At 52.4% G+C, this 23,059-nt stretch overlaps 1 long non-coding RNA gene and 1 pseudogene across 1 annotated transcript; both read right to left on the bottom strand.

Moving 5' to 3' along the window:
* LOC135404804 (zinc finger protein 850-like) overlaps window positions 1-23,059 on the bottom strand; it is a 133,009-nt pseudogene that overhangs the window by 99,715 nt on the left and 10,235 nt on the right.
* On the bottom strand, window positions 11,645-12,811 carry LOC135404503 (uncharacterized). The gene is made up of 3 exons (XR_010425691.1): window positions 12,741-12,811; window positions 12,432-12,532; window positions 11,645-11,672 (listed from the first exon to the last, which is right to left on the bottom strand). It is a non-coding gene; the product is annotated as an uncharacterized LOC135404503 (long non-coding RNA).

Raw genomic sequence — 23,059 nt, 5'->3', positions numbered from 1 at the left:
CATCATCTTCCTCCCATCATCATCTTTCTCACCCCTATGTATGACCTCTACCATTGTGTTTCAAGGGTAGATGTATCCATCTTGCAGTATGTAGCAAAACCAAGGAAGAACTCAGCTCTGATAATAGGGGATATCAAGCTGACTTGCTAAAAAGCACAGTGGACCTTCCAATTAGCTTGTGCCATGAAGTTACATCGTAAACCAACCATACTCTGGCTGGTTTCACATCCTAATATGATTCCTTTCTCACACCTCTATGCTCCATTGATCATCTAATTCAAAAGTACCCCCCTTACACTTTGATCCATTGGGGATGAGGGAGGGAAGCCCCCACACTCAGGGAAGTTATGAGTTATTATATCCATGGACAGTGTCCCGGGCCATGCCACGAACCCCCAACGTCTCCCAGGCCTGTGCAGAGTTCCCGTGAGGGGCAGGGAAAAGGCTTTTTCCCACCTTCCAAGATTGGAAGAGGGGGGATGGGCTTTGATGGGCCATGCCATGAACCCCCAACACCTCGGACAGCCCAGAGCAGAGTTCCTGTGAGGGGCCTGGTAAACTCGGCTCTTCTCTCCTTTCCAGGGCTTGACACCTTCAGCAGCACTGGAGGGGGAGATGGGCCCAGCTGCCCATCAGAGGGATAATGCCAAAGTCCTGCAAAAGCCGCAAAAAGCCTCCTGGCAACCCCAGAATGCAGAAATCATTGACTGTTTCAGTCTCTGACAGGTTCACACAGGAAAAAGCAGGAAGTTGATCCATCAGGAAGAGCCGCAGGGGGGCCGGGGTGGGTGGGAGCAGCGGGATGAGCTCTGCCAGCAGCTCCTGCCTTTCTGCAGGGAGAGGGAAGGGGCGGATCCAGCTCCGGGATCGCTCAGGCTGTGATTCCTGCTGGGATGAGAGCGGGGAAAGGAGTCACCATGTCCCTGTTCCCATCCCAGGGGATGGAGCCGGCTGTGGAGCCCAGGGAGAGTAGGAACTGCTCCGGAATCCCTCCTGATCCTGCTCCGTCCATCCCACCCCAATCCCACTCCATCCATCCCACCCCAATCCCACTCCAGAATCCAGCCCTGATCCCAGTCCACAATTCCACCTGAGCCCACTCTGGAATCCTGCCCTGAGCTGGAATCCCCTTCCAATCCCGCTCCAGCCATTAGGCCCCCCTTCCCCTCTGGAATCCCGGCATCCATCCTGGGATCCCTGCCCAGAGGATCCGGATCCACACACGCTGCTGGGACTCACTGGTGGGCGCGGGGTCGTATCCATTGCCCTCCCTCTTCCCTATGGAAAGAAAGCGGGATCAGCACCCGTGGCACAGGATCCTCGGAATGCTGCCGGGCGGATCCGTGCCCCTTCCCGACCCCCATCCCGGGAGTTATTGGATCAGAGCTTCCAGACACCGACTCCCATGAGGCCGATGATGACGATGATGGCAGCGATGACGGACACAGTGTCCTAGTTAGAACAGCTGGGACCGATTCCTCACTGGATGGGTGTAGCCCAAAACTGTGGATTCTATGGCCTTCCATGCCATTTTCCCAGGAACTGTTGTCAGGAGAGGCCTGCCAGGTGGGGGGGATGTCCTGAGCACCCTCCTACCCTTTTATGGACTGGGCATCCTCATAGCCTTTTTTGGACTGAGCATCCTCATATCCTTTTATGGAATTCCCCACTCTGAGGGAAGAACTAAGCATCCTTTTATGGAATTCCCCGCTCTGAGGGGAGGACTGGGCATTCCTGCCTGAACTGGAGAATATATAAACCTGGAGATTTGGAACCTTTTTACCACTCGTGGGATCCAGAGGAGGACTGCAGTTCACCGCTCTCAACCAGCCTGAGACCACCATCCTCAACTGGACTGCAATCCCCACTTTTGACCAGACTGCAACAGCTCTCCCACCAGCAGGTTTTTTCCCCTCTCCCTTTACTTTGGACTGGGGGTCCCAAGGAACAGCACTTTGTTCATGGCCCAGGGTGCTGGGTTCTACATTTGGGTTTTGTGGATTAAAACCAAATTGCTTGTCTGTATAATCAGACTTATTGGGCAAGGGGGGGCCAAGGGAGGCCCAAGGGGGGGTCCAAGGGGGGCCCAAGAGGGCTGGGCCATGGGGGGAAGGGCTGCAGGGGTCGGATCCCGGAGGAGGAAACCCGCCAAAAGCGGCGGCCCAGCCGAGGGAGGAGCCGAGCGGGAGCACAAAGAAGAGCAGCCAAAAGGTCCTGGCGGTCGCTCGGCAATGGCGGGGGGGGCAAGAGCGGTTTGGGGGCCCCCCCGTGAGAGCCGGGGGGGAACCCCGGTAGTCACGGAGTGGGGAGAGCGGAGAGGGGCGATCCTGGAGCTGGGGGACCCCCGGAATGCTGGAGGGGGACGGAGCAGAGAGGGAGCGCTGGGCCCCTTAAGCGGGGGTCCCGGAGAGGGGGAAGGCCTTGGAGTGTGGAGAGGAGGGGGGACCTTGAGGCAGGGTGGGAGCCGAGAGCACCAAGAGGTTTGCGAGGGTGGGAGGCGAGAGAGGAGGGCCGGCCGGCCCCGGGAGGCAGAGTGGGGAGAAGTGAGCCCTGGGACCCCCCTGGCAACACTAAAGGGGACCCTGGAGAGTGGGAACCCCCCGGAGCCGCGGGACCCCCGGCAGCCTGGAGAAGGGGGACCCCCAGTGCAGGCAGAAGTGCCATCAGGCCAGACAGGGGGGACCCCCCTAACCCCAGAGAGCAGAGAGGGGGAATTCTGGGAGGGGATTTTGGGCTGAATGTTGGTGTTTTGGGGGTTTTTATGGGCACAAGTTACCCGGTGAGTCCTAGAGCTGGACTTGGGCAGGAGGAACCCCAAAGGCAACGCGCTCACACCTTGTTTTTCCCCCCCCCATCAGGATTTCTGCTTCCCAAAGCTTGGGCGGATGGAGGAGGAGGCTGCAAGGAAGAGGAAGATGCCGCGGGCCCCCCAGGCAGGTGAGGAGGAAGTCAGTGCCCCTTTGGGTCGGTCTTTTGTCTTTTGTGGCCGTCCTCCTGGGGCCAGAGTGGGGGGATGTCCTTGGGCTTCCCTGTGGGCCGGAGGTAAATCCCCTGCATGTCCTTGTTGCTTCCTGCCCCAGGCCCCGAGGTGAGGCCGGAGAGCGCGGAGGACAAATCCCGGCGACAGAGCCTGGTGGGAGAGGCCGTTTTGAAGGACTCCCCGGCGCAGGAAGGCAGCGGGGAGGAAAAGGGCCGGAGATGCCCCCGCAGGAGGGGCTGCAAAGCCAGCCCAGGGGGCTGTGAAGAGGAAAGAGCCAGCGTGTGCCGGGAAGGCGGCCAAAGCTTGAGGCGGAGCTGCGAGCTGGTGGTCCCTGAGCAGCCTCCCAGCAGGGAAAAACCCTTCAGGTGTTTGGAATGTGGGAAGAGCTTCAGCAAGAGATCCGACCTCCTAAGGCACCAGCACATCCACACTGGAGAACGGCCCTACACGTGTGGGGAGTGTGGAAAGAGCTTCACTCAGAGCTCCCACCTGCTCCGACACCGGATGATCCACAGTGGGGAAAGGCCCTACATGTGTGAGGAGTGTGGGAAGAGCTTCAGGAACAGGCGCACCCTCCACAATCACCGACGCATCCACAGTGGGGAAAAGCCCTACACATGTGGGGAGTGTGGGAAGAACTTCAATCAGAGCTCCACCCTGCTCCGACACCAGATGATCCACAGTGGGGAAAGGCCCTACATGTGTGAGGAATGTGGGAAGAGCTTCAATCAGAGCTCCAACCTGCTCCGACACCAGATGATCCACAGTGGGGAAGGCCCTACACGTGTGCGGAGTGTTGGAAGAGCTTCAGGGACAGCTCCAGCCTTTGCAAACACCGTTGCATCCACACCAGGGAATGGCCCTACAGGTGCTTGGAATGTGGGAAGAGCTTCAGCACAAGCCCCAAGCTGCTCAGCCACCAGCACATCCACACTGGGGAACAGCACTACACGTGTAGGGAATGTGGGACAGCTCCACCCTCTACACCCACTGTCGCCTCCACATCAGGGAGAGGCCCTTCCACTGTGGGGAGTGTGGGAAGAGCTTCACGCAGAGCTCTTCCTTGACCTCCCACCAACGGACCCACCGGTAAGAGAAGCCCCGAGTGCCCCGACTGCGGGAAGAGCTTCGGCCGCTGCTCCAACTCCATCAGCCATGGGAGGACCCGCGTTGGATGATCCACAGGGACCCCCGTTGGGCACAGACCTGGTGTGCTGGTTTAATGGTAAACCAGCAGGGGAAATGTCAGCGGTGACACCTGGAATGGGATGGAACACCTGGAAAGGGAATGAGAATGCCTGGAATGGGAATGGGGACATAAAGAATGGGATGGGGACAATAGCAATGGGATGGGAACACCAGGAATGGAAATGGGAACACCTGGAATGGGAATGGGGACATTGGGAAAAGACTGGGGACACTAGGAATGGGAATGGGGGCAGAAGAAATGGGAATGGGGACACGTGGAATGGTGAGGGAACACCTGGAATGGAAATGGGAACACCTGGAATTGAAATAGAGACACCTGGAATGGGAATGGAGACACCTGGAATGGAAATGGGGACACCAGGAATGGGAATGGGAACACCTGGAATGGAAATGGGAACACCTGGATATGAAATGGAGACACCTGGAATGGGAACACCTGGAATGGGAATGGAGACACCTGAAATTGGAATGGGGACACCAGGAATTGAAATGGAGACACCTGGAATGAGAACACCTGGAATTGGAATGGAGACACCTGGAATGGGAATGGGGACATCAGGAATGGGAATGGGGTCACCTGGGCTGGGAATGGGAACATTGGGAATGGGAACATTGGGAGCAGGTTGGGGACACCAGGAATGGGAATGGGAACATTTGGGATTGGAATGGGGGCACCTGGAATGGGAATAGGGAAAACAGAGGTTGGATGGGAACACCTGGAATGGGAATGGGGACAATAGGAATGGGAATGGAGACCCCTGGAATGGGAATGGGAACACCAAGAACTGGGAATGGGGAATTCAGAAGTGGGATGGGAACACCAGGAATGGGAGGAGGGACAATAGGTATGGGGACACCTAGAATGGGATGGAACACCTGGAATGGAAATTGGTTCACATGGAATGGGAATGGGAACACCTGGAATGGGAATGGGAACTCCTGGAATGGGAATGGGGACACCTGGAATGGGATGGGAACACCTGGAACAGGAATGCAAACCCGTGGAATGGGAATGGGAACACCCGGGCCCGGGCTGTGTCCCTGGTGAAACAGGAGGCCAGGCCCAAAAGAGTTCACTAAGAAATTTGGGCCTGCTAACAAGCTCCCAACAGCCAAGACCATCTGTGCTCGTTCTGTTCTACTGACTGGAGCAAAGCTTCAGAGAATAGTACAGGAACATGTCCTGGGCCTAGAGGGGATAAATTAGAGAGACAGCAGGATCAGGGAGACATTGGAAGAGGAGGAATAGGCCGGGAGCCAGGGCTTTTTCCAAGCTTCAGGGAGCGGGTCAAGAACAATGGAAGAGAAGGAAGGTCAAGCTGAGGAAGATGAGTTGAAGCCCCCAGAGCCATGGAGGAAGAGTGGAAGTCCCCTCAGGATTGAGGGCCAAGAGAAGCACCGCCCCAAGCCCCGCCTGAGCTCCACCTATACTCCGCCTATTCTTAATATGCAGAGATAGATGTTGGAATCACTTGAATATGCATTTAATCACAGCTGAAGATTGTACAAAAATGCTGATTTTGTGTGAAGCCTTGGAGCAAGTTTGTCCAGCGCGAGCTGGCTTGCTCCCAACGTTGAATAAACAAATACCTTGCTGCTTAAAGATAAAAAAGTTTCTGAGCAGTTTCTCGGACCGATTTTTCGGATTCAGCGCCCACTCAGTCCCAGGATGATCCCAGTCACTCCTGGTCTCTCCCAGTTGCTCCCAGTTTCCTCCATGTGGTCCCACTCATTCCCAGTTGCCCCCAGAAGCTTCCAGCATGATCCCAGTTGCTCACAGCCACTTCCAGTCATCCCCAATGCACTCCCAGTTGCTCCCAGGATGACCCCAATCACCTCCTGCATGATCCCACTCACTCTTGATATGATCCCAGTATGACCCCAGTCACCCTCAGTGTGGTCTCAGTTGCTCCCAGCATGGGCCAAGCTTCTCCCACTGTGATCCCAGTATGATCCCAGTTGTCCCCAGCATGGTCCCAGTTGCTCCCAGTTGCCCCTAGCACAGATCCAGTCACTCCAAGTATGATCCCGGTCTTCCCTCCTGACAGTCCCACTCAATCCCAGTTGCTTCTCTTGTAGATCCAGTCACTCACAGTTCCTTCCAGTTGCCCCCAGCCTGGTCCTAATTCCCCTTCATGTAGTCCCAGTCACTCCCAGTATGGTCCCAGTTACCCCCACCATGGTTGCAGACACTCCCAGTATATCCCAGTAGAGCCCTCAGCATGCTCATAGTCCTTCCCAGTCACTCCCAGATGCCCCAGTAACATTCCAGTTTCCACCAGTATGATCCCAGTGACTCCAAGACCCTCCCACTATATCCTATGTGGCCTCCAGTTGCTCCCAGTAGCCCTCAGTGTGGTCCCAGTTGCTCCCAGTATGATCCCTGTTGCCCCAGTTCTGGTCCTGGAGGGTCCCAGTGTGCTCAGATCCTGCTCCCGGGGGAGTCCTGCTGGGTCCCGGTCTTGGTCCCGGTGTATCCTGGTGTCCCAGTCCAGTCCAGTCCATCCCAGTCCATCCCAATCCATCCCAGTCCGTCCCAGTCCCTTCCCAGCAGCCGCCGCCGTTTCCCGGGTCCTGCTCCCCCACCCCCCCAAGATGCTGACGGGGGTCGGGGCTCCGTCTTTGCCTTCGTCTCCCTGGGCCTGCCTGGAATGAAGGGGCCGCTGGGACACTGCAGGGCCTCTGGGAATTAAAGGAACACTGGGACACTGGGGCAGGACATCCCCCCTGCAATGGCACCAAGACAATGCCCCATTTGCAAAGGGGTCAGTGCTGAGCTGAGAGGGGGCCGGGACAAGGCAGGAGATGTTGGAACCCAGACTGGTTTCACCCCAAATGAAGCCCCTGATGGTGAGGGAACCCCTGGAGTCCAAGGACTGTCAGTCCCTGGGTTTCTACCAGAAAGGGCCAGTCCCCTTTCCCAGGGGCAGGTTCTTCCAACAGAACCCTTCTTGTGGGGTGTGTGGAGATTCCTGCCTTGGCTGGGGACCCCCCCAAGGTCACTGTTGGAGGTTGAGAGCAGAGATCTCCCCATGAGCACTGGTCTGGCAGAGTGTCAGAGACTGGAACAGTTAATGATTTATGCATTCTAAGAGACTTCTGCAGCCATTTGACTTTCTGATGGGCAACTGGGCCCATCCCCCTCCTCCAGTGCAGAAGATGTCAAGCCCCAAAAGGCGGGAAGAGCCGAGTTTACCACGCCCTCCACATGAACTCTGCGCCAAAAAGGGGGACACCAACCTATGAAAACAACTCCCCGCGTTGGGGGAGGTGCAAAGGATATGGATATTGACTGGTGACTTTGGGGGTTTGGGGGGTATTTTTGCTTCTTTCTTCTCCCTCCGCCGCCTGCGGATCAAGATATCGCTGGATCCAGTGGGTGGTGATTATACCACACTCATCTTTTTTTTCTTACTCTCCCTTACTCTTATCCTGTCTTTGTCTCCCCTATGCATTTTTCTCCTCCCTAGAAAGGTTACAGCACCCAAAAATGTTCACTTACCTACTGATTCAAAATTGTTAAAATAAATCTTATCCATATATGTTTTCATACACCGATTATTTAGTGTCGTTTCGCTGTAATCCACCCCAAAGGAATTTTTGATGGAACCTGAGTTACCCCCCTCTCCCCTTTTCCTGGGGCGGGTCGTAACACTGGCCAATGGGGCTGATGATGCCTGAGACCAAATCTTCCTTCCTGGGGCATTTCAAAAGAGCCAGCCATACTGAAATCAGGAGCTTTTCTACATGTGCTTGATGAGCTCAGCTGCCTCAACATCTGTAAGTTTTCTTTTATCAGACCCCATTGACGATGTGCATGGTGACCTCCTGGGATCCCATGGCAAAATGAACCTTCTTTGCCCCTGCGAGTGTAGCATCTTCCCCTTGCACTCCCTTCCTGGAGCAGTAGGTGCTGGCACAGCAGCCCTTCATCTCCAAGGAGTCCCCAGGGTTGTGAGGGGGGATGAAGCTAGGTGGACAGCAGATCGCAGTCAGAGGCCATGGAACAGGTTGGACATGAGCTTGGGGAGACCAAGTGAAGTTCATCCCATAGTAAAAGCCTCTATGGCCCATGAGGAGACAGCGAATCTCCCTCTGGAGAGCCTAGGTCAGGAATATACCCGCATCCATCATCGTAACGTCTCTGCATCTTGTTTGCAGACAAACCTCCTGTTAAAACTGCCAGAGCTTCCAAGCTGACTGCAGGCAGCAGTTGTAGAGCCCACGGCACCAGCTCCTAGGTCAGCAAGGAGTGCCTTTCAGATGCTGTCTCTCTCCCTTGTAGATCTCTTTGTGCTGCCCCAGTCTTTCTGATCTGCCTCATCCTTGACTTCTCCACCCTGCTCCCTGCCATTGCTTGAGAAGGAGTTATCTGCAATGCCTTTGGGCACCGGGAGCCCAGAGACTGAAGCTTTCCAGCAAGAGCCCCAGGCCTGTACAGCAGCTGTAAATTTCCCTTGTAAGAGCACTCTCATCTTTCAGCCCAGTGTTTATTTAGCCTCATTGTCTCTGTTGTACAATGTGGCTGCTTCAGAGAGCCCCTGTGGTCCTTCCACCTCTCTCTGCCTGGCCTGGCTGTCCTCAGGGCATCTTGCCAAGCTCTCATGTGGTGCTGCTGACCCCTGGGCTGGTGTCATATATCTTTTCTAGAAGATGATTTTTTTCAGCCAACGCCCTGTGGAGGACAGCAAAGCTGCAGAGATGAGCCCACATGTCAGGAGAGAGCCTGGCTGTCCCAAGAGCTGGTGCTGATGGGGGCCAAAACTGCCCCTGGTCTCCCCCCATCCCAGTCAGCAGTGGGCTATCAGGATTGAACTGTGAAGTTTGTTAACTCCTCGGCAGCATCCCTGTGGGGTGGGGAAGACAGGGCAGGGGAGTGGCTGGATGGTGAGAGAAGGGCTTCCAGGTGTTCTGGATGAGATGTAGCAAAGCCATGGGGGCCATGTGCTGCTGCAGCCCAGCCTTCCTGGGTGCACTTCAGGAAAAGTGTTCTAAGAAAACCCTTCCCTCAAAGCAATGGCCTTGGGTTTTCTGGCTGCTTTTCCCAGAGGAAGCAGCATGTCAGCAAAGGAATCAAAGCTCAGGGGATTTCCAGTGAGAAGGACACTGGGAGGAGTTGGGTATGTATTCTTCCATCCCATAAAATGAGAAAAAATGGGCCGGAGTGAGAGGTGAGGGATTTCCAAAGTCTGCTCATCTCTGATGTCTCCCCTCCCTGGCATGGAGGGATCCAGTGCCTCCGGTGCAGACCCGAAAGCTGTGCTGCACATCCGGAAGGTGATTGTCCTGCTTCTGGTCAGGACAGTGTTAATTTGGGCAGTATCCAGGAGGGGGCACAGCCAGGACATAGAGGTTATTCCTCATTTTGTCAAGGATGGGGGAAGGGGTCTCTTCCAGGTTGTGTGCGTGGTGGCAAAGTTGGGCACCAACTGGTGAGCAATCATGTGTGAGTCATTTGCCTCCCTTGTACACTCTGTTATTAGGATTGTTTCTGTTACTGTTCTGTTGCTGTACTGTTTTCTTCTTTCATTGCCGTTTCCAGTAAGTTGTTCTTATCTCAGCCTGCGATCTTTACCTTTTGTGCCTCCAATTGTCCCGTCCAGCCTGCCTCAGGATGGAGGGGGAGTGGGAAGGAAAGGAGGAGTGGGAAGTGAGCGAGTGGCGCACGATTTGCATGGTTTCAGTGAGAACACTAAATTATGGAACACCCGTCTTAAACACATCATCGTGGCTGGGCTTCTCGAACGAAGATTTCAGAAGGCTCTATCCACATTTGTTACAAGCACGCTGGTGGCTGAGGAGGCCAATGCGAGAGAGACATATCCGATTGCAAAAGGCACAGCAGAAAGACTCCCTAGGTGGTATATTCTGCAAGACATGATTCTTTCTGCCTTGTCTTTTCTCCTCGAGAGTGATTCTGCGTGCGTTCTCAAAGGAAAAAGCAGCGTTAGAGATGGTGTGTCTCCAGGCCTCCCGATTTGAGGCCAGAGTAGACCAGTTCTGTTGATTGATATGGCCGAGGCTGAGATGTTTGTAGCTATAATTGTCTACAACGTGGAATAAATAATTCTGATTACAGTATTTTAGTATTTCTTATTTTATTATTTTAATAATATTTCTTGTAACATTACTATCTATTGCTGAATATATATAACATGTAATAATGTATTATAAAGTATTACTTCTCTCTATATTTCTATATGATATTTCTATATATATTTCTATATTTCTATATATACTTCTCTCTATATATATTCTATATTCCTATATATATTTCTATATTTCTAATAATATTTCTATATTATTATAACTCTCATCTTCTTAGCTAAATCATTCACTCATGTCTGAGAAGGCGTGTCGAAAACAAGGATGCCTTGGCTAATAAACGCAGTGCTAGTCTTCCGTTCTGCTTGAGCCAGGGCCATAATCCAACGCCATCATTGCCAGAGTGCCCTGAATGCTTGTCTGACGTGAATCTCTGGGGCGTGGAAACCCTCCTCTTCTTCTCTGAAGGGCGGTAGTCTGTGTGCTGCCCAAACTGGCTGTGGCAATCACAGCCCCGCCATGTTGATCTTCTCTGCTCTCTCTGCCTCTGTCGGGTTTGCTCCCGAGCAGCCCGGAGCATGAGAGCCTGCTTGGAGCTGGCTTTGGAGGGCCCTGGAACTGCAGTATTCACTAAGACTTGGTCACAACGTGGAGGACTTGTTCTCTCCCTCTTTCTCTTCCGCAGTGAGCGGTCATAGTCTGTGTACTGCACAAACCGGCTGCCAAGGTTGTAAGTTCCCCGCACAGATCTGCTTGGCTCCCTCTGCCTCAGCAAGGTTTGCTCCTGAGCAGCCCTGGGAGCGGGAGCCCACCGGCAGATCCTCTTGGAAGGCCTTGCAGCTGTGCTATCCCTAGGACCACGGTCACGACTTGGAGGACCAGTTCTTCTCTCTGAAGCGTCCTCATAGTCTGTGGTGTCCCCAGAGCAGCTGCGGAGATCCCTGCCCCACAGAGGGAATCTGCTCCGGGACCGCTCCCTGCCAGTGTCCTTCATGCCCTGCCAAGAGAGCTGTGGAGAGTTCCTGCCCTTTTCTCCGGAAAGGATCAGAGCAGTGGGGAACCCCTACAAGTTCTGGGACAGGACAGTTTGGGGCCTCCAAAAGGCTCTTTTGGAGGGCTACTAAGACCAAAAGGCCAGAGGCGCACAAAAGGGATGGATCCAGGTGGGATGCTTTGAGAGGGAGCAGCGTTGTGGCTGTGAAGAAAGGTGCGGTGTGTGAGGGGCAAAAGAGAAATGCTGAGATCCCAGAAAGAAATCCACTCTTCCTCTGATGCCCTGACCCATGACCCCAAAGTTACCTTAGTCCTACCAGTCAGAGCCTGTGGTCCAACAGAGCCCGCCTGCTTGCTGCTGGCCACACCCTGACTGAGGAAGGAAGGGGCATGTGATGGTGCCAGTGAGGAAGAAGCCCTTTCTCCAATTCTCAGATCAGAGCATCTGGAGAAAAACAAAAGAGGGATCTCAGTTTAGAGCTGTTGTTGCAACCTCCTCTGGGGTTCAGTCATTTTCTCAGAGAGGCTTCTATGACAGAGAGAAGACTTAACCAAGGACACTAATGGGAAACTCAGCTAGGGTCTTCCCACCAAGTTTGCCTCTGTCCCAACAAAAACCTCATCTCTATACCTCCCACAGCCTCCATTTCCTAAATTCACAGACTTGTTTGGGTTGCAAGGGACCTTTAACTTTATCTTGTTCCACCCCGCTGTGGTGGGCAGGAACACCCTCCACTATTCCAAGGTTTCTCCAAGCCCTGTCCAACCTGGCCTTGAACACTTCCAGGGATGGGGCCCCCACAGATGCTGTGGCAACCTGTGCCAGTGTCTCAGCACCCTTACAGCAAAGAATTCCTTCCCAATATCTAATGTAAACCTGCCCTCTGTTAGCTGAAAACTGATAGCCTTCATCCTGTCACTACATTCCCTGACAAACGGTGCCTCCCCATCTTTCCTGGACGTCCTCTTTAAGTCCTCTTATCTACAAGAGTCAACATCAGAGACCAGGCAAGTAGCAGATTCCATCCGGGCCGCAGCCTGAAGCCCAGTAAAGGACAGACACGGAGTGGTTCAGATTTGACAGCACTGAATGATGCAGGTAGTAATTTCATTTGATGAGAAAAACACTCCGGAAGGTGAGAAGCACAACTGCAAATGAGGCAAAGGAAATGTATTCTGAACATATTTGAATCCTGGTTATTACCTGGCATAGAACAGCAGGTAGGCTTGCTGCCTGAGAACTGTGTCAATGGAACACAGCTGCACAGATTCATCGTCCATCCGGTACCACAATCCATTGCTGGCCTGTAAAAAAAAGGCAAGGATCTCTCCATGGTTTCTCTCCAAAAACACAGGTAGGAAACTGCCAAACCGAGAGCATGTCAAAACAAATGCAGTCCAGCCACTAAGGAGGCCTTCTGCCCCAAAACTTTGGCTGTCAGTAACACTGACAGGAAAGTTTCTCTTCCCCAGCACACATTTTTCCCCATTGGGAAGGAAGTTGCTCTTTTACCTTTGTGTAGCAGAAATAGTGTCCTCCATGACAGCTGACACCACTGTGCACCAGGACAGCATATAAGGAGTAGAGGAGTGCTTCTCCATCTGCCTGAGACATGTATGGGCGAAGATCCAAGTACTCCGGATACTCTACAACCTATGGAGAGACCAAGAGGGCTCAGAAATGACCCTGGTCTGTGACATGAAATAGCCTACCAAGGGCAGGGGCCAGTCCAGGGGTATCAATCCATCTCTGGGGCTCATGAGCACTTGGTTTTCCATAAAGCAACATAACATCGTTTGGGTGGCAGGAAACCCTTCTCAGTCAAAGCAGCCCTATCAGAGCACAGTGCTTGCCTGTCTTCCCACAGGAACTTTCCACTCCCCAGAAGGGACCCCAAAAAACCCAACACAAGCAGCTTGTGACAAGCATACTGCTTTAGGAAATCTGCTTCTTGAAGAGAAAGCTGCACACCAATAGTGTACACACCTTGCTGATCTTGCCACCAGTGAAGCAGTCAAACCTCTTCAGACACACAGTGAGAACCTTGGGTGCACAGTGGACAGTGAACCTCTTAGTGGCGGCAACATTCTTCTCACACCTTGAAACCAAGCACAGAGCACAGCGCTGAAATGCACCCTATCTTCCACCAAGGCAGTCAGACAACCTTTCTTGTCTCCTGCATCCTTATGCTATTTTAAGGCAATTCGGTGCCATATTTAAAACAAACAAACAAACAAACAAACAAACAAAGAAAAAACCCCAACCCCCCTCCCCCAAAAAACCTGACAAACAAAACTGTGTCTCATCAGTGTGCAGTAAACTTCCACGAGAAGATGACTTCTGCTCAATGACTTGTAGCCCCCTCACACAGAGTCTCGTGTTAATATGTTGTTAGTAATCATCTTACTTGCTACATTTAAAGCAGTTTTCCCCATCCAGGTGCTCCGGTGTTACAAAGTCCTCCAGAGCTGCAGTGAGGGATGAGGCTGCCTGGAGAATTGAGAAATCGGTGCACTGAGCTACAGCAAATGCCCTGGCCCAAACATTTTCCAGGAGCTGACAAGAAAACCCCTGTAGCTGATGCTGAGGAGACCCGCCATGAATCTGCAAGCTGTATCCAGAAGGAGCCAGAAAGAGAGTGTGGTGCTGAACATTTCCCCTGTCCCAGAGGTTCTCAGGGGCAATCAAGAGCTCCCTCTCTGTATCACCTGCCATTGAGCTACTGATGTTATGTAGGGTCATCAGTAGTGAAAACAATCCAACCCATCAGCCTGGAAGCCAGACAGGTGTTGAAGGAGGGCAAAGGAAAGAAGGATGAGGCTATGTCAAGGGTGCAGAGCGCAGAATGGGTGCTTGTCCAGCTTCAAGCCAGCACCTACAGAGAGACCAGTGCCATGGCCTCTGCAGGAGGACAACATCTGTTCCCCTTCCCATCCACGACCAAGACCTCTTGTGTTCACAGTATATGCTTTCAGGACAAATGTGTTGACTCTGAAAAGCCTTGCCATGTCTTGAAGCACAACTGCAAAACCTCTTACTTTGATATCCAAGGGGACATCCAGGAAGGCCTCATAGGAATCAGAAATGGCTTTGCAGCTGAAGCAGATGACTGGAAGGAAAAATCAAAATGCCGAGCAATGGTGAGCTGAACGATGGTACTGCTTTGTGCTCATTGTACCTGTCCTGCTAGTCCCAGGGCCAGCTGTTGGGCACAGGCAGACAGAAGGGCACAGGCAGTGCCAAGGAGAGCAGTAGTTGTAGAAACATACCTCTGGATCTCAGAAAGCCTCCAAATATTTGATGGACAATGGTAGTAGATTGAGATGATATGTCCAAGCTGGAAACAAGTCGTAAGACAGAGCATTACTTCCTCCAAGCCCCGGCTGTAGGTTTTCCTTGATGAGGCCACATCAAGGAGTCCAAAGGGCTCAGAACTTTGTAAAGGTAACTTGCTTGTGCTTACTCGTTGCTTGCACTCAGACAAGCTCTCTGCATGGCATTGAGAGTACAGCATAAGAAGTCATGGGCATCTTCCTCCCTGCCAAGCTGAAAATGTTCTCCTATGACTAAGAAACAGGAAGTTAGTAGTTGTCTCCTACAGGAAGGGAAGAAAACCTGTCAAAGAACCTGAAATCACATACATCTGAAAGCCCTGAGAACAGCCAAAGGCAGGATGGCACTGACTGAACGCAGGACCTTGTTAACATGCGCTTCCATGATGCACATCATGCAGAAGCCTTGTTGGCGACCTGAGGAGGGAGGGAGAGAAGGTCCTCTGGTTAGCAAAATATCCCTACTGGTGGAATACTCCTCTTCTTCCACTCCCACTCCAGTGCAATATGCCACTCCTCCCAGTGTTTCAACAAGCACGGGACGTTTTAGTGCATAGAAAATGTTCTTCAGAGGAATGCTAAACTGAGGTTTTAACTTGCAGGAATAGAGACCCAGAGCTAGAAAGATGTGCCTTCATGAAGAATAAGACAGCTGGATAGGACAGGTGGCTCCTGAGTGTACAAAGAACACAAGTTCTGGGGCTGACAAAGGGCTGCTTTTCTCCTAAATCAAATTTCAGGTTCTGGGAATCCTTGGGATTTGATGAACAGATTCACAGGGAGATGTCCCTAAGAGTACTCACAGGCCTGGCTGTGCTCCCGGGAGAGCAGATAGTTGGCCAGCGGCGGGGTGTATGTCAGGCATTGCAGGACAGCATTAAGGAAGCATGTGTTGCCCACATTGCGGAGTCCTGCTCCAGCACTCTGTCTTTGCTGCCAGACCATGCAAATCTTCTCTGGGGGAAAGAGGATCCTTTGTGGCGGAGTCATTCCCTCGGCAATGACTGCAGGGAAATTCCATTTGGAAAGAGATGAAATGAGGCACAAAGGCATATTTAAACAGTGAGGTCTCTACAGGAGCACTCAGGACCATCTGCTTCAACTGCCAACCCAACAACATCAGGGGAAGCTTAAACAGTGCCATTTAAATTTACTGTTTTGGAAAAATCCATTCCCCTGTTTACGTTGCTGAGAGTCCAACAAACCCACAATCTGGTTTCTGGGCCGCAGGCTACCTTCCTTTCTCAGTAGAGTTCTAGACTGGGTTATCAGTGAAGCCATCCCTTTTCCTGATTGTAACTTGTTGAAAACAAGGAAATACTGAGCACAGAAGGTAACCCAAAGGATGGCAGACCTCTCTACGAGCAATGGCAGCTTTCAAAGTCTTGTACCTAGTGTCAGAGGAGCGACAAAAGGTGTTTTCCTGGGTCTAATTGTAAACACGGGGGTCAGTTTGACTGCTCTCAGGAAACATCCCAGAGATCACTCTAGGTTGGGAGCACATCATTCTGGGATTTGACCCCCAGCCATGTCAGTTGTCTGTGGCAGTTCACAAAGTCCAAACCTGCTGGTGAAGCTATTACTCACAGGAGTCGTTCCCTGCTGTGGCCATTGCCTCTCTCAGGAAGAGAGTGCAATGCTTTAGATGACCAAGGATGTCTTTGTCTCCAGAAAGAGAAGAGCACCAATCCCGTCACCTAGTTGCAAAGAAATTACTGTAGCTCACCGAAAGTATCAAAACTCTAAATAAACGCAGAACGGCATCCCCCACCAAGTCTTTCAGTGGTGCTCGTAACTGCTGCTGAGCTGCAGCTCACGCCCTTATGATCAGGCGCGGGGCACCAACTCACAGCGGGTTCAAAGGCCCTTTTGAAATGCTCCCATGTACGTTACCTTCTCTGAAGAGGCCCTGCTGCTCTCCTGACACTGCTTCAGCAACAGAGCCCTCTGGCTTTCCCACCTCCTAGGAGTGACCGTCTTTCAGCCACTACTTTAACTGCTGCCTTTGCTGCTCTCCTTTTTCTGCCTCCCTCCCTCCCACAGCAATCAAGGTGGGCTGAGCCCATCCCCTCAGACTACAGTCACCTCCCTGCTTACCTATCCTAGGCTATGGAAAAAAAACCAAGAATCAGCAAACTGGAATTCTAGCCTAGGTCATACCTGGCCAGCCTCTAAAAGTTGTAACAGCTCAGCCTACAGCTAGGAAGGTAGAAATCAGCCTCTACTTTTATCCCATATACCCTGCTCTATGATCTGGGCCAAAAGTCAAAGCATTACCTTTGAAAGAGGAGGAAAGTTGAGGAGAAATGGTCAGTAAGCAATAAACCATCCAAAAAAGGCAGGCACACAAGTAGCAAAGGAAGGAGCTGAGTTATCCCGAAGGCCAACTCTGTCCAACTGATTTTCGTTGGCGCGCTCCTCAGGATACCGGATGGGTGCCACATCTCTGCCCCTTTGTGACATGGGGTCACATGGAACCCCATGGAACCACATGGAACCAGATGGTTCTTGGGCACAGGAACCCACATGGCACGTCCACCAGGTGGAAGCCACTGGACCTCCCCCCGTGCTGGTGGCAAAGGGCTCATCATCCTCTGACAGAGCTCCCACACCTTCCCTGAGCCACACGGCCTGAGGAGTAAAAGCCTGCTCAGGGCTGTAACTGAGCCAGGTCACAGCTTTTCTGGCCCCCAAGACGCTGAGGGTTTCACTGCCACTTCTATCAGGGAGACTCTTAGCAAAGCACCTGGACTCTTATGGGTTCATTTCCAATTAATTTCATCTGCCCCCAGGGTACAACCATGGGCTGACCCTGAACTGGGACTGCCAAAGGAACCCTTCAGAGGCTGCGCTGGGAGGACCTTGGCTGGCTGCTGGCCCCCGCCCAGCTGCTGTCTTGTCCTCAAGCTCTGAAAACGTTCCGGGATGGCTTTTTAGCAGCTTCCCATTTACTCCTGCCGCTAGGGTTGGTTAGGTTTTGATCAGCCGCAGCTTTAGCCAGACTCCCACTCTGGATGGTGAGGGCACGCGCGTGTTAGGCGGAGCTATCCCCTGCACGTCCGGCGCCGAAATAAACAAATACCGGCTTAATAGCACCTGTGGCTGTTGAGTTTTACTACTGTTGCCTTTTCCTGGCATCAATGGATAGAGACAGTTTTGTCCCTGCTGCACTTGGCCTATGTTGTTTTGGGCTTGTTGGAAATCATAAAACTTTTCTAATTTTTTTAGTGTTCCTAATTAACTTTTTGATTAGTTGTTTTTAACACACATCATAGGCGGTGTGTTCAGCCTTAAATCAACTTTAGCCAGCATGGAGTAAAAATTGTCATGAGCTCCTTTGGGAGAACACAGCCTGGGAAAAGTACTAAAACTGTAAGTTTTGTTGAAGTTAACCCTGTTATGCTTCAGTGGAGAAAGCCTGTCAGAGAAAGATGTCCTGTTGAAGGAGGAGATCTGGAACACAAGATTTATGGACTACAAGGACCTTCTGCAGAAACCAGCAGCTAAAGAAGAAGACTAACAAAGGCTCAGCATTTGTGTCAGAAAATCCCTAGGGGAGGGAAAATATACAAAAAAGATTAAAGATATGAAGTTATTACAGTAGAAAGTGAAAAATTAATAACCAATCCCACATAGAATACTAATTAATGAAAGGGAGTGAGTGATGTAATTTGGAAGCAATGAACATTAATTTCTTTGTTTGCCAAATCTGTATAAATAGGTGAAAAGCGATGTCTTGCTGTCAGTACAGAGGCAGGATTTTTGTCAGCCACATGCACATGCAGGGCTGCAAATAAAAGTAATCCCTTGCTTTCTAACACTAAAAAGCCAATTTGTTAGAGGGTCCTATTTATCCCAACAGTTTCAGAGGTGTTTAGCAACAGGCAGTCCTCTGGACACCTGGTGTAACCTCTGCTCAGCAGGCAGATAGTGTTTCTCATGCGCCAAGGATGCAGCTGGTTGTTATTTAACAACACTTGACCTGGCTGGTTTGGCCCCTGCCTGGAATGGGGCATCAAGTTTTACTCAGTTCTTCTCAGGACAGGTGGTTTCACTCCTGCCCAGCTCAGCACAGTTCATATGGCTCCTGCTCCACTCCGAGGTGTTTCTTCTTTTAGACTTGGGGCATCCAGCTCGGGCATGACTTTGCTTGGATGGCTTTTTTCATCACGTCTTGCAGCAGCTGGTTTTATCCCTGTCATCCTTGGGGAGGCTCCTTGTATCCCTTACCCAGACAAAGGATCTGCATTTACTCCTGCATTACACCTCTCAGGTGACCTTTTTATGCCCCTGCCCTAACCTGATGCCCAGGTCCTGTATTACCGTCCTCCCAGCAGCACTTCAGGAGCTCTCTGATGAAGACAATCAACAATGGCACTCGTGAACAGTGCCTCTGCTCCTGCCTCCTGCTCATATGGGGGCATTTTAGGACATAAACAGCTGTGCTCTGTGACCAAGCTGGTCCTACATGAGTCCCCTTTGCCCTCATCGTCAGTCCCTGAAGGTCCAGTGCGCCAGGAAGACCCCTTCTCCCCCTCCCTATCAGCCTTCTCATTTCCAGGCCCCAGGCCGACTCCTTTGCTCCTCACAGGCCTTGCAGGTCACAGGCACCTGCCTGCCAGGCTGGGATGGCCTCACAGCAGCACAGGGCAGCACAGCAGCACACAGAGCCCCATCTTAATACCAAACAGACTCTTCTCCCCTGAAAGGGCCACTCCTGTTCTGTTAATGTGTTTCAAGTCTAGATTAAGATTGTTATATTGACATGACAAACCAAGGATTAGGATGTGCCCTGGCCTGCAGAGTGATCAGGTCCAGGTGATCAGGCATCCTAAGCTGAGCTGTGCTGTACAATTCGGTGCTAAAGGGCTTACAAAATCTTGCTATGCTGGTGCTGCTTATAGAAATCTTGTGCTACTCAAATCATGGTATTCTGGGCTATAGTGATCATACCATGATGTTAAAAAAAATGAAGCTTTAATTGTAACTATGTGTCATGGTTTGAGATAGCCCCAAAAAATCCAATTCCCTAGCTCCATCCCCCTCCCACATCTCAACCTAATGTGAGATGGGTTTTTCCAGACAAAACACACCAGACTCAAAGTGGGGGAAAGGGAATATAATACAATGACTGTACAAATAAATATAACATCACATTATACACATGATCACAACTATCTCTACCATGACATATAGTATTTACAATGGACCAGATCTCTTCTCCCCTCCAAATAAAAGTCCAAGAGGGAAAGAAGGACAGATCCCTTCCAGTCCTTAAGCAGCAGCATCTTCTGAGGCAGCAGGTTCTGTCTGTCTTCTCCACATGCAGCAGCTGATTGCTGGCTTTCTGCCAGCACTCACATGGGAGGTATCCAAACTCTCCCTCGGCCCCCTTGACACAGGCAAAGGGGTCTTCCGTGGGCTTCGTAACCCCAGACAAGGTTGTTTCACCACGTCATATCACGAGACACAGGGGGGTCTTCGTGACGGTCTGGTATCTCTTGCAGGGCCTCTGTGTCCTGTCTCTCAGGCTGCCACCGTGGCAGCAGTGCAAGGGGGGAGCCAAGGTCAACTCCCCCTGCATTCCATCTGGCCGTCCCAGTCCAGCTCCAGGACGCTCTTTTGAGCTTCTTAGCTCCTCTCTCTCCAGTACTGCTGTACTCCAAGGCTCCTCTAAAATAGGAGTCCATCACTCCTCCTTTCTCAGAGGTCTCAAAGGAGTTTTGGGGGGCTGGTACAGTCTTACCCCAAACTCTGTGTCTCAGCTGCTGGCTCTCCTTTCTCTCTCCCTTTCCAGGAGTCTTCTCTGCGGTGCTGCATGTTGTTTCTGCTGCTCCTTCAGTTCAGGTCCTTATCTCTGGCTCTCTGTCACCGTTTCTCTGGTCAGTCCCGGCTGCTGCTCTGCGTCCATGGAGAAAACATCTCCGGGCATAACTACAGGCACCTAGCCCAGCTTTATGCTGTTCCAGGTCCCTGCAGCCCCCCAGCCAAGGGCTGGGAGGGGGCCAGAGGCCCCAAGGGGCTTAGAGCCCCTTCCTCGTGGCTCTACAACATGGCCACCTCTCCAATAACAACCAAAATACAACTCATCTCTTCCGGTGGGTTTGTGGTATGTTTACAATTTTGCAGGAGCACCCATTGGGCAGAACTTCAAAACTTCCAGGAGTTTCCACCCCTTGGGGTCTACCACTTTTCTCAGCCCTCTGGGGGAAAACAAAGTCCAAACCACTACAACACATCCAGTTGCAAAAGGCAGAGCAGAAAGACTCCTTGGATGGGATCGACAGGACACGGTTCTTTCTGTGTTGTCTTTTCTCCTCGATGGTGATCCTGCTGCGTTCTCAAAGGAAGCAGCAGCGTTAGAGATGGGGTGTCTCCAGACCTCCCGACTGGAGGCCAGAGTAGACCAGTGATGAAGATCAATATGGGCAAGGGTGAGATGTTGTTTCAGGCAGTCCTTGTATCTCCTCTTTGGGGCTCCTCTCTTGCAGCAGCCAGTGGCAAGTTCACCACAGAGCACGATCTTAGGGAGGGGGTGGTTGGTCCTTCATCCTGGAGACGTGCCCTGCCCAGCACAGCTGTGTTCTCAGCAACATGGCCTCAATACTTGTGACTGCTGCCTGTTCTAGAACAGATGGATTGGTCACATCATCTGACCAGTGGATGTTTAGGATTGTACGGAGGCAGCGTTGATGGAAGCGTTCCAGGAGTCGCAGGTGGTGGCTGTAGATGACCCATGATTCGGATCCATATAAGAGAGTAGACAGCACAATGGCTCTGTAAACACTGATCTTTGTGCTTTTCTTCAAGTGTTTATTTCGCCAAACTCTTTTATGGAGTTTTCCAAAAGCACTAAATGCCTTTGCTAACCTGTTGTCCATCTCTCCGTCAGTCTCACCATCCGAGGAGATGAGGCTGCCCAGGTAATTAAACTGCTGGACTGATTTGAGCTCTGATTGGCCAATGGTGATGTGGGGATGATGGAAGACTTCCTGAGGTGCAGGTTGATGGAGAACTTCTGTTTTCCTTAAGCTGACTTCCAGCCCAAAGAGCTCAGCAGCCTCAGCAAAGCAGGATGTTAAACGCTGCAGAGCTGCTTCTGTGTGAGCGACGAGGGCGGCGTCATCAGCATAAAGCAGCTCCTGGACAAGATGGTTTAAGGTCTTAGTGTGGGCCTTCAGTCGCCTTAGGTTGAAAGGGCTTCCATCAGTACGGTATCGGATGTAGATCCCCTCCTGATCAAGACGTCACGTGTGTTACATATTCATGACCCACGGGCAGTGGGCAGTGCTCTCTGTAAATCTCGGGACACGCCCCTGGCCCTGCGCACTTCTCTCTGCTGCTCGTCTCGGTGGTCGCGGGGGGTGAAGGCTCAACGTCTTCCTCTCTCGGAGCGTGCGCAGTCGCTCAGCGCCTTCCCCTGGCGACGGCTCCTCATTGGCTGCCCGTCCGTCCGCTCGGTGTCCCATTGGCTGCTCATTGGCTACATTTGCTCCATCGCACCCTCCCATTGGCTGCCCCTTCGCGCCCCCGCGCAGCTTTCCCATTGGCTGCCTCTGGGCAGCTCCCCATTGGCTGCTCCCCGGCAACCCGGCTGTTCTCTGAGCAACAGCCCCGCCCCTTCCAATGGCACTGATTGACCTGTGCCGATTGCAGGCACCTTCACACCCTCCCCAGCACCCGCAGCTGAACAGTCTCCCTTGTCAACAGCAGGGCAGCATTTTCCCAATAGCGACTGGACATTTTCCCTTCTCATCCCGGGGCCGGGAATGGGGTGCAGAGGGGTCCTCGTGTCTGGGAATGGGGGTTCAGGTGGTCCCAGTGCTGGGTGAGGTGGGTCAGGGGGGTCCTGGTGCCCAGGAATAGGGATTCAGGGGGCCCTGGTACCAGAAACGGGGGTGTGGGGGGTCCCCGTGACCACCAATGGAGGTTCAGGGGGGTCCCAGTGCCCAGAAATGGGAGTTCAGGGCAGTTCCCGTGCTCAGGAATGGGAGTTCAGGGGGATCCCCTTCTCAGGAATGGGTTTTCAGGGGGTCCCTCTGCCCAGAAATGGAGGTTCCAGAGGCTGGATAAGGGAGTGTAGGCAGGTCCCCGTGCCAGGGAAGGGCTGCAGAGGAGTCCCCTTCCCAGGAATGGGGATTCAGAGGGTCTCCCATTCCCGGGAATGGGGCTTCTGGGGGTGCCGGTACCAGATAAGGGGTTTAGGTGAGTCCCAATACTGGGGGAGGAGGTGCAGGGGGTTCCTCATGCCCAGGAATGGGGGTTCAGGGCAGTACCCGTTTGAGAATGGGGGCTCAGGGGGTTTCTGGTGCCCAGGGAAGGGTGTTCAGGTGGGTCCTGGGGATGGATAAGGGGCTGCAGGGAGGTCTTTGTGCCAGGGAAGGAACGCAGGAGAGTCCTCTTCCAGAGAATGGCAGTTCAGAGGGGTCCCGGTGCCCAGAAATGGGGGTTCAGGAGGTGCTGGTTCCAGGGGGTCCCACTGACCCTTCATTGCCCCCC

Source organism: Pseudopipra pipra, chromosome W (genome assembly GCF_036250125.1).
Source record: "Pseudopipra pipra isolate bDixPip1 chromosome W, bDixPip1.hap1, whole genome shotgun sequence".
In the NCBI taxonomy this organism is placed as follows: Eukaryota; Metazoa; Chordata; class Aves; order Passeriformes; family Pipridae; genus Pseudopipra; species Pseudopipra pipra.
This window is presented reverse-complemented; position numbering and strand designations above follow the sequence as displayed.